The 12,002-nt window shown below is 38.6% G+C and overlaps 1 pseudogene; it reads right to left on the reverse strand.

The window, feature by feature from the left end:
• Positions 1-259: 259 nt before the first annotated feature.
• Positions 260-1,055, reverse strand: LOC143683135 (putative elongation factor 1-alpha-like 3 pseudogene; annotated as a pseudogene).
• Between the last annotated feature and the right edge of the window lie 10,947 nt (positions 1,056-12,002).

The following is a 12,002-nucleotide window of genomic DNA, read 5'->3' on the forward strand; positions in this document are numbered from 1 at the left end:
AAAATTGTGGAATTGTAACCCATACCAAACTTAAAAATCTGTTCTATAACTACTTGTCAAAGTGTACTTGGAAATTTATTGCATTTCTGTATTTATGTTATATTTCACAATAAAAAATACATTCAAAAAATGCCTCTGCTCCAAATAAATCAAGATAAAAATGCATGAAGAGTTCAAGATGATATCAGTCCTATTTGTCGAGGCCCTGATGCTGTGTGGGTGATGACACGTGATAGATCCAAAGTAACTGCCAAATTTGTTAGCATTTCTCCATTTCTAAACCCACAGGCACAGTATCAATAGCACCAATCTTGTAGACATGGTGAAGAGGCAAATGTAAGGGCTTGTCAGCTGGATGAGGATGTGGCAGGATGCAATCCATGACTTCAAGCAGCATGGTTCCACTGGCATTGCCATCCGTATGGGTGACTTTCCATCCCTTGAACCAAGGCATATTAGCACTTGGCTCCAGCATGTTGTCACCATTCCAACCAGAAATTGGCACAAATGCTACTGGGCCAGGTTGTAACCAATTTTCTCAGCATAGGTGCTGACTTCCTTAACGATTTCCTCATGTATTTTCTGACTGTAAGGTGGTTCAGTGGAATCCATTTTGTTAACACCAACTATTAGTTGTCTCACACCCAGTGTGTAAGCCAGAAGGCATGCTATCCATCCTTGAAAGTATTAGCTTCAAATTCACCACTGCCAACAACCACAATCAGAACAGCCCAAGATGTGCCTGTAATCATGTTTTTAATAACGTTTCTGTGTCCTGGGGCGTCAGTGGTGGTCACCTAACACTTGCTGGTCTCAAATGTCCACAGAGAGACATCAGTGGTTATACCACACTCGTGTTCAGCTTTCAGTTTATCCAAATCCCAGGCACACTTGAAGGTCTCCTTTCCCATCTCAGCAGCCTCCTCCACAAATTTTTCAATAGTTTTTTTGTTGAGTCCATCACATTTGTAGATCAATTGGCCAGTCATGGTGGACTTGCCTGAATCTACGTGTCCATTAATGACAGTGTTAATATGAGTCTTTCCCTTTTCCATTCTGATTAAAGATGTAGCAGCAGTTCTCATGACCCCTGTGTTGTGAAAAAGAACTGGTCATTTTTGAAATTAGCAAGGATGTGCTTGATTTGCTCTGTAGTCCCTGTTAAGTTCTACTCTTTCTGATCTCTGTTCTTCAAGTTTGCCTTTGACTGATTTCATGAAATCTTTGATGTACTTCTTTTTTTAAGAAGTTTATTTATTAATTAATCATACATCTATGTGATAATATTAAGAATTACTGATTGTATATGTAGAATGGAATGATTTCTAAATGTTGTGTTAGTTAATCTTTTTTTTTAATTAATAAAAAAAAATTTAACAGACGAACTAAAACATTAACGAATGATCATTTCGTTCTACATATATAATCAGTAATTCACAATATCATCACTTCGTTGCATATTTTGATGTACTTCTTATAAGCTTCTTTTATGAAGCCGGTTTCCTGCAGATGATGGTTCATGAAATATCAACACTGGTGATGTCTCTGCTTTAGAAACTCTCACCCTTAGGGCTGGGTGGAGGCATTTCCATCAATGAGGGAATGGAGCCATCTAAGTCACTCTCTGTCCTACTGACCCTCTTCCCCTTTACCTCCAGGCACAGTCCATCCAGGATCTCCTGGAATTTGTAAACATTGGAGAACATCTCAAGTAGACTCTGGTTTAGAGGAGAAAGAGGTAGGAACAAGTGTGGGGCAGATTGAGCAGTGCTCCAGGGAAGGGGGAGGGAGAGGTCTGGAAAAGTGGAATTTTAAGAAATAGCGATGTTTTTGTCATACTCCCCAGAGATTATGACTAAATTGGTTTGGGAGTGGCCCAGGCATAGGTGGTTTAAAAGCCTCCCAGGTAATTTTAATGAGCAGCCAAGTCTGAGAACACTGTCTTCATCCTAGACAAATGTATAACTTTTTGTTGTTTTTTTTTCAAATTTCAGGTCTATAGTCTTTTCTGATAAGATATTTTAGTATGCAATTGTCTTCATCATGCATGTTCCAAAAAGCCACTTTTCTGCTGATGAATGGAGTGTTGCATAGATGTCAGCTCGGTCCAGTTAGTTGGTTGCACTGTTCAAGCCTTCTATATTCCTTTTGTCTACTTCTTCTGCTAATTACTCAGGATGGAGCTTTGAAACTGCTAACTATACATATGAATTTGTTTATTTTCATTTTACTTCTGTCAGTTTTTATTTCATGAATTTTCAAGCTTTTCTTATTGTGTGCATTATGCGTTTAAGATTGTTATGTCTTCTTGATAATTAATCTCTTTATTATTATGAAATGACTCTCTTTATCCTTGATAACATTACTTACTTTGAAATAGATTTTGACAGTCCACCTTTTTAGTATCTTTTTTCATCATTTTCCTTTTAACCTGCTTGTATCTATGCTTTAAAGTGGGTTTTATTGGGGCAGTGTATAATTGAGTTTTGCTTTTTAAATTGCGTTTAACAATCTATTTTTTGAATTATAGTATTTCAATCATTAACATTTAATGTAGTTTATATATGTGATTGGGTTTAAATCTATCATTTTGTTGTTTGTGTTCTATTCATTCCATTTGTCCTATTCTTTTCAAGTGCACATGGAACTTTCACCAAGGATTTAAATAATATAGAGTATGCTCTCTGACCAAAATAGAATTAAATTAAATGTAAATAGCAGAAAGTTATCTGGAAAATCCCAATATTTGGAAATTGAACAATTATTCCTAAATAACCCACAGGTAACATAAAATATCAAAATTTGTGGACTGCTGCTAAGGCAGCACTTAGAAGAAAATTTGTAGTTTAAATGCTTCCATTAGCAAAAGGAGAAAGGTATAAATTCAATAACCCATATTTCCATATGAAGAGGCTAGAAAATGAAAAACAAATTTTACTTGATTAAGTATAGGAAGAAAAAAATGAGAACAGAAATCAGTGAAATGTAAAACAAAAACAATAGAGCATCTTTTTAAAAATAATTTTTTAAATTAATTTTTAAATTTTTTTAAAATACCAAAAAACACCAAACAAATGCAAACATTCGTAACTTCTGATCATTCCACTCTACATATATAATCAGTAATTCACAATATCATCACATAGTTGCATATTCATCATCATGATCATTTCTTAGAACATTTGAGAGCATCTTTTTAAAAGTAAAAGCTTTTCTTGAAATATACCTATACAATTGACAACTCTAGATAGGTTCATTAAGAAAAAAAATAAATCACCAATGTGAGGAATGGAAAGGGAAATATCACTAAAGAGCCTAAGTAAAGACATTAAATGGATAATAAAAATGGATAATAAAGGACTATTGTAGACAACTAATGTTAATAAATTTGACAATTAGATGAAATAGAAAAATTCCTTTAAAGATATAGCTTGCCAAAGCTGGCAAAAGAAGAAATAGAAAATATGAGTAGCCCTATATCTATTAAAGAAATTGATTTCATGATTTCTGATCTTCTCCACAAAATAAGATAACTATGTAAAGTCAATTTGAGTAAAAGCCACTCAAATAAAATTTTGTTTTTAATGCATTCCTCTTATCATCTCCCCAGTCCAGCAATTGTATTCCTCAGTGAAAGGTTTTACTAATGTGTCTCTACTAAATTGGCGATACCCCTCAGTTCTATTTGAATATGGCCTATTCCATTTGTTTTTGTTTTTGTTTGCTTATGCTCATATTTTGGTGAATGTTTTAGTTTGGGTCTAGTTTTAAAACTGCACCTATCATAGGTACACAGTGTGATGAGTTTTCACAGAAGAGGTTCAAACCTTTGTGGGATGCACATAGGCTCAGAACAGAACATGATGAGAACCCCAAAACTCACTCCTCTTCCCCTCAATCACCAGCCTTGTCTCTTCCCCAAAGTTAACTACTTCTCTCCCACCTAATATCACAGATTAGCTTGACCTATTTTTGAATCTTATAAAATGGAATCATACAGTATACACGTGTTTTTTGTGTTTAGCTTCCTTCTCTCAATCTTATTTTAGTGACACGCATGCATCATTGCAGTAAGGTATTATTGTAGTACTGTATGTTACTGCATGATATATTACAACTTATTTATCCATACTTTTGATTGGGCCCAATTGTTAGAGCTAGTTGGATGCAGCTGTAGAATGCTTAGTGTCCACTGCTGTGGAGCCCGAGCAGTTGACAGTGTATATGTATGGCAGCTTTCCCCGGGCATATGCAGGCTTCTTCGAGCACAGCACGTGGCTACCAGCAGGCTGTCGTCGGGCAGTATACCTACATGATTCAGGTCAATACTACTTGCCTGATATTTCTTCATTGTGACATAAAAGGATTTTCTACTATAAATATCATAAAATTAGTACATTTGAGAAATGGAAGCCTTTGAATCAAAGCATCTCAGTCAGATGGTCCTCTTGATGATATAAATTGGTAACTCTTTCTTGAAGGTAATTGGAAAGCTTAGCAATAATTACCAAAAATCCTTAACAAACAAAATAAAACGAAACAATACCCACATACCCTTGGACTGACTAAGACTCACTCTTGAGAGACTGTGTCATTCTAGTTTAAAATCTATGCTTTTCTACTTTCTAACGTGCCACCTTCAGCAAATTACTAATCTCTCTCTCCTAGTTTTGCATTTGTAAAATGGGGATAATAACAGTATTTATTTAATAAGCTTATTGTAAACAGCATTTATTAATAAGCTTATTAATTAAATTAATAAAACTATTACTATAGCAAAGAAAATATCAGGTATGTGGACAAAGGTTTGTATTCAAAGATGTTTGTTTCCAAGGTATTTGTGATAGTGGAAATTTGAAACCAATCTGAATGTTTCAATTCTGGGAAAAAGGAAGAGAAACTGGGAGTATTTCATCTATAGAATGAAATATGATATAGTGATTCAAAACAATGTTTCCAAAGAATTTCTAAATCCCGGGGGAAATTATGAGTATATAATGTAAAGTAGAAAAAGCAGGCTAAAAATTGCGTACGGCTTGATGTCACTTATATATAAATACATGCTCATAGCAAAAAGATTTGGGGTAGATGCCTAAACATGCTAATTCTTGGTAGTGGAATTCTGTTGTGGATGTAATTTTCTTCTTTTTTTCTATTTTTCAAGAATTAACTTTTCTGAGAATTACCATAAAAATCAGAAAACAGAATAGATAAGCAAATCAAAGCATCAACAAATACGCTTTAAGTGTAAGGCTGAGTATGTGGACACCAGTGGGCTGGCCCTCCAGTGGGGCTGGGGTCTGAACCTGGTACCCACAAGGTGCTGTTTCTCCAAGCACACCTTAAGTTAATGAGCCCACGTCAGTCACTAATTGCCTGCCAAGTCCTGGATTTTTTTTTTTAAATAATTCCACTTCCTTCTCTCTGTGAGAAGGTGGTAACTGTCCTGGGAATACATGTCATTTCAGCACTCCAGTTGGCTCTGGGTCCTGAATTGTTGCAGCCTGTTTGCTCGGTAACCTCCTCCTCTGTGTGAGTTGTTAGGGGTAACCGAAGGCAGCTGATTACTTAATTGTTGAAAGCCGGAAATCAGGCGCTTTCATTAGTTCCCATCATGTTCTCGAGAGCAGCGAGTGCTCGGCCTAGCCAGGTTGCCCCCTTTCTAATTCAAAAGCCAGGCTAATCCTGACACACTCACGGAGGCTTTAGCCCTGTGAGTTCTACACTGAATTAGCTGAATATTAAAAACGAATAGAATTTTTTTCTATACCTAATCATCGATTTCATGGCAGGTAAATGAAAACATTTTGGGGTCACTGAGATTCAATACAGTTTTTCTTTATTTGAAAGTGGCATAAAAGTGTTCCATGTTTCCTACTTCATTTTCATTAAAGACATCAGTGATTGATGATACTTGAATATGTGAAATGTGTGGGTGTCTAGTATTCATATTGAGCGGTGTTGACTTCTCAGTGGGTCTGTTTCCTTATGCCTTTTAGAGTGCTGGTTTTTATTGGTAAGTGTGGATAAATCTAGTGTCCAAGTTTAATGATCTATATCGGTAATGGGGTTTTGAGGAGCTTAATTTGCCTTAAAAAGTAAGATTTTCCTTTCTCTCCCTCCCGCCACCTCCAGGTCTTGTTTTTCTAATGCAGAGGCTATGTATATCCAATGCCAACGCTGCCAGTTGAAAAGGGAAACACTCATTTAATTACTGGGTGTTTTGTCTATATAATGTGAAATAAGAAGTTGGCATGATTTTATTTTTCACCTAGTTGACAGTTTTGTTTGTTTTGTTTTGTTCGTTTAGATTTCTTTGGACTGAAATGGTTTGTTGATTTGGTTTTGGTCAATCAAACCCAATTCTATAATACCCCCGTGACTGTTAGGCTCTCCTCTCACCCTCAGAAACCACCACCAAACCAAACCAAATGAAACAAAACCCCAAGTTAAGAGTGAAAAGAATAATTAAACTGAAAGACTTTGTGATTTTGTTCCAGCTTTGCCACCAACAGCTACGTGACCTTGAGCAGGCCATTTTACGTCCCAGCACCTTTGTTTCCTTAAATATAAAATAGGAGCCTGGGCAACACAAGTTCTCATGTGTCGGGTAGTTTCACCTTTCAATGGTCCTTTGGTCTGAAGGATATGGAGAGCAGCCCAGTGTGATCCCCAGAGGTGAGCTGCTGTTCAATATTTTTGGTTCAGAGGGGAGTGTCATAGTTTGGGGATTGTTTTTTAGAAGCGGATCACATTTTTGCTTGGAGTTTTACATTAAAAAAACATTTAGTTTTTGCCCTTATTTCTTATTACAAATAGATACATGAAGGAAACTGGGCAAACACAGATTAGCAGAAAGAAGAAAGTTTAAATCACCTAGAACCCTCCCATGGAGCTATGTATGTTTCCAGATTTATAAATACCATCAAAATGCTGACAGTTCTGCCAGCAGGCTTGTGTGTGTGTGTGTGTGTGTGTGTGTGTGTGTTTCTCCCTATTTTCTTTTTTTAGTGTGCTTGTTTTGAAAACATGAATTTGTTCCAACATGATCGATATATTAGGGTTAAATTTGGGCCTCGTGCAAATTTTGCATTTGTTTCTGTGCAATTTGTCAGTGAGAAACACTAGCTGAGTGCAGAAAATTGCACCCAGCTGAACTGAGCCTGGTGGGAGTACACAAGGCACAGGCTCATCCTCAAAGCCACACCCTTCAGCGCCCGAGACACAACTTTTTGTCCCATTTCAGGCATTACCCCACAGTAGCCAGCTGGCTGCACCCGTGCACCTGGCTCCAGGCGTGTCTCTCTAAGTGGCACTCTCCTCTCGGCCCACTTGCATAGCTTGCTCTGTTCTCTGTCTCCTTTCTCTGCCTCCAGCTTTCCTCTCTTTCTGTCCCTGGGTTGTTTTCTTCCTCTCCCACACCATGTGGCAGGGCTGGGGAGGGCAGATGCCCATTTCCACACGCAAACTGGGAAGGTCTAGATCAAGGTGGAATGCCATCTTTACAAAGTACTTACATGTTTTGTAACCATTCAGCATGTGTAATACTGTGCTGCTGCTTTAAAAGTCCTTTTTAGCATGTTGCTGGTAGAGTTTCTGAGTGTAAACCCATTTTCCCGTGAGTCCTATCATCCTATTTTGCATAATGCAGTGATTAATTAATAATTAGCAAGTGGAGAATAATTAGATAACAAAACAATTGAGAAATAATTTGTTTAAATAGTTTTAAAAATAATTGTTTGATTAACATATTGCAATTATTAATTTTATTAGATCTCAATGCTGAGTACACATCCTGTTAACAGTCTCTGTGAGGAAAGCTCCCATGAATCTCTCTGGCGACACACTGAAGGAAAGTCAACATCTGGAGGAAAAGCCTTGCAGTGGTGAGTTTCTAACTCAATTTCTCAGTTTAAATATCGAATATAGCAACTCTCAGTATATAGAACTCACATAAGCAATAGTTCTGTGCTGTACACAATCATTTGTAAGATGGGTCCTGAGACCACAATGGCTGAGGATTGCTGCTAAAATCAATTTCCTTTTGTTGGGAAATGTATATTTTTATTCCTGTAGCTAAATTATTGAGTGTAATAATTCTTTAGCATAGGTTCTTAGAAATGCAACTTTGAGTCAAAGAGTATGAATATTTTAAAAAGGTTTATCTACATAGTGCCCAAATGCACTCTAGCAACGTTGCACCTGTTTATATTCTTATCATTAATGCATGAGTATGGCCATTTCACTTTGGCTGAATTTTGCCGACACCCAGGGCATGGAACACCAGTTGGAGTAGCCAAGATGGAATTAAGCTAGAGTTTCCCCTGCTTTTAGAAATACTTGGAAAGTCTTTATTTTGAAGTTTAAAATGACCTTGACATGAATTCATTGGTATAGTAGTAAATTAGTAGCAGATGAATGAATCTCTTGCTTTGCACTCTTCCTGAGAGTGAAACACTAGAAAAGGGATGTCAAAAATCTCTATGATGTGACTCAATTGTTCATTTAAGACTAGATCAAAAACAAAGGCTGCGCCTTTAAATATTATTGTGGCCCAAAACACTGAATTATGAGTTAAAAGTTTCCATTTATAAAATTGCAGCCTGGTGGAAATACTGACATGAAAAGACCACTTAGGAAACAGTTTAGCCTCTTGGGATGAAAACGTAAGGAAAAAGCTCGGCTGGCCCTCCCTGTTTCCCTCCTGGCCTTCCCTTCACCCCATCTCTTTTCTCCCCCTCCTAATTAGAGCACTCCAGGCCGCGTTCTCAAGGAGGCTTTTCTAACAAGCCTATAACCCTCCAAGAATTGAGGGGGGTTCAGTGAATCTGAAAGCTAGTTACCAAAACAAAGCTGGTTTTCTGCCTCTCTTGTTTTTCTCTTTCTTTACCTTAATTAACCTATATTTGGGTTCAAATTCTTTTCTGATTTCTTTCAGGTGCCTTCTGGGTACTCCCACTGCACGACATGAAATATTAAATAATCTTTTGTAATAATGCAGAGCAGAATATATTGCTTAAATTGTAGCCTTCTGAGAATCTCCAGAAATTCTGCAGGTAAAACTTCATGGACTGTTTTGGTGTTTCTGGGCTTTCCCAGCTTCCATGCGTCTGGAACAAAGCCATTTCTCTCTCACTTATTCTGCTGTGGGGAAGACGGACTGCAAGCTAATAGTTTCGTTCCGGATTGGAGTAACCTACAATGGACTACTATGAAACTGTGAGCAGGATGGAGCTGTCTTTGTGCTGATCTGGAAAGAATTTTGAGATACATTTGTTGGGTGAAAGAAGGTGAAGTTCGAAATAGTGTGTCTAGAAAGCTATGTCTTGCATGAAAAGGGGAAATACAGTGATATATTTGCATCTGCTTGATTTTTGTGTATGGTGATTTTGGGAGGATATACAAGAAACCAAAACCAGGGGTAACCTGTTTGGAGAGAAGGAAGAAAACTGGGCAGATGAAAGAAAAGGGACTTGTCACCTTGCATCTTTCTTGCTTGTTTTGAACATGCATGATAGTCCTAAAATTAATAATAATGCATTAGAGAAGAATTATACATGTGTTCAGGAAACAGAATCATGATATATCAGTAGCACGTGATTGATCCCACTCCCTCTCTCTCACAGATTTCTGTTCTACTCATGCTCTTGGGTTCCCCATCACCCCAGTCTTCCTGCCATTAGGGCTAGGCCTGGCCTGCTGGGGGGCTTGGCCACCCCTCCTATGTGGAGGGCCCCCCTGGAGAGGGGTCAGTCTCCTCTTTCCCCCAGCAGAGACGGGACGCCCCTTGGCCTTGCTCGCGGCCCTTAGCCATTTGGGTCATGCTGGAATTAGTGCCGTGGGCTGGTGGGCCGAGGGGGTCGGCAGCCACAGGTGCTGGCACTGTCCCTGAGGTGAGCTGTCTCTGAATGTAGGTGTCACTGAGAAGGCACTTTGCAGAGCTGACAAAACCAGCTCTGCTCGCTTGGGAGGACCATGAAGATGCTTCCAGCTGGCTGCTCAACGTGCTTTCCGAATGCGATTATTATTATTATTTTTTTATTAATTAAAGAAAAAAAGAAATTAACACAACATTTAGAAATCATTCCATTCTACATATGCAATCCCGAATGCGATTATTTTTAACGCTCAGGGGACAGTGCTCTCCGTGAACACTGACCAGGCCCAGGGGTGGCCAAATTCCAAATGCCCTGAAAGAGTTCAGCAGCTCATAGCCACTTTGAAATCGTTTATTCCGTTAGCATTTTGGTTTCCCACTCTAGGACCTGTGGGTATATGGCATCCCCTAAGACGTGAGGAAGGAGCCCATGGTGGGTGATAACGCGGGGCACGCAGGCACTGATTTGTCCGACGTACCTGGCCTGAAGATGGAATTCTAGGCCATGAACCCAGTGGCTTCCCGCCCGGTAGGGTTAGGTCATCTCCTCTCCACTGCTGGGCTCATTCCCGGAAGGTCAGGGCTGGAGAGGCCACTCCGAGCATTGGCATTTTGATCCGGATAAGGATCAATCAGGATGCTTGCTAAAAACAGATTCCCAGACTCCACCTTAGCCTGGGAAACCTGCTCTGAAGCAATGGCCTCAGGTAATTCTTATCTCTGGCAAGTTTGGAAACACTTCATTTTAGAATCTTGAGAAAGTGACTTTTTTTTTTTTTTTTTTTGTGAAATATGACATATACAGAGAGCAATAAATTTCCAAGTACAAATCAGTAAGTAAGTTATAGAACAGTCTAAAGTTTGGTACGGGTTACAGTTCCACAATATTCCTTTTTTCCTTCTAGCTGCTCCAAGACACTGAAGATGAACAGAAATATCAATATAATGATTCAGCAGTCATACTCATTTGTTAAATTCTATCTGCGCTTATACTCCTCCTTCTCTTTATATAACATATATACATAAAAGCAATAAATTTCAAAGAGAAAGTGACATGTTATGGAATCATCCCAGCTTTAGGTTGACCTCTGCCATCAGGAAGGAGTAAGAGCCTTTCCCAGAAAGAAAGAAACCAACGTTCTCCCCCTCGGACAGGTTACAGTGTATCAAACCCGTGAGCCAACCTCTCCATCTTCATTTGGCTCTATCAGTTTAGATGGTTTGCTTGTAATCTTTGACCTTCCTTGTTTTGTTTTCTCTTCCTTAAGACAAAGGAAAGTTAAATGCCTGCCTTTTCCCTCACTGAGGTTCCTATTTTGAATGCAGAGTTCTGTGAAATCTGTGGAGCCCTGTGTAACATTTGGATTTAAATGGTTAGAGGCAGCTGGTAACAGCCAAAAATTCAATTACCTTTAAACCTTCACACTCACCCAGGCCTCTAAAGTGAACAAATAGGTTAGAAATGGGGCAGAAATAGTTTGGGTGGCAGCTTGCAGGCACGACAAATTATCCCTTCTAAAGGAAACGTTTTCTCACCCACTGGAAAGAAAATCCCTGCATGGAAGGTTCTGGCCAATGAAGTTTAGATATTGGAGCCGATCTCTTCTGTTCTAATTTAGAAAAGGTTAAATGTTAAGTGAATGCTCCTCTGGAGTTCTCCTAGTTGTAACTCAAAAATCTCACCCACGAGTGAACGTGTGACAGTGTGAGCATATCGGTTTACGTTGATTTACTCATCAGAACAGACAAGATAATTAAAAAGGAAGAAGAGTGGCCAGTTTGTTTGACAGATTTTTGCTTTTGATCTGTCACTGTTATATTGCATCATTCAAAGCAGCCAAAACTTTTATGAGCCCCAAAGCAGTCCCTGCAGCTTTAAACTCAAAATATTTTCAGCAAGCGTCTCTGCAGACAGCAGAAACCTTCCCACTCATCTCACTCAAGGGCAATTCTGATTTTTTCCCCTCTGGTGTTGCTCTTCAGGTATCTTTACCTTCATTTCTCATTCTTGACCTTCTCTCATGTTTTACATTTATTTTTATTCCATGTATATGTGCATGTGTGTGTGTTAACTTTTCCTTCTTCGAGTTCTTAAAGGAAAGAGAACAGGAAAGAAGGAAGAAAG

This window comes from Tamandua tetradactyla, chromosome 5, assembly GCF_023851605.1.
Source record: "Tamandua tetradactyla isolate mTamTet1 chromosome 5, mTamTet1.pri, whole genome shotgun sequence".
Classification (NCBI taxonomy): Eukaryota; Metazoa; Chordata; class Mammalia; order Pilosa; family Myrmecophagidae; genus Tamandua; species Tamandua tetradactyla.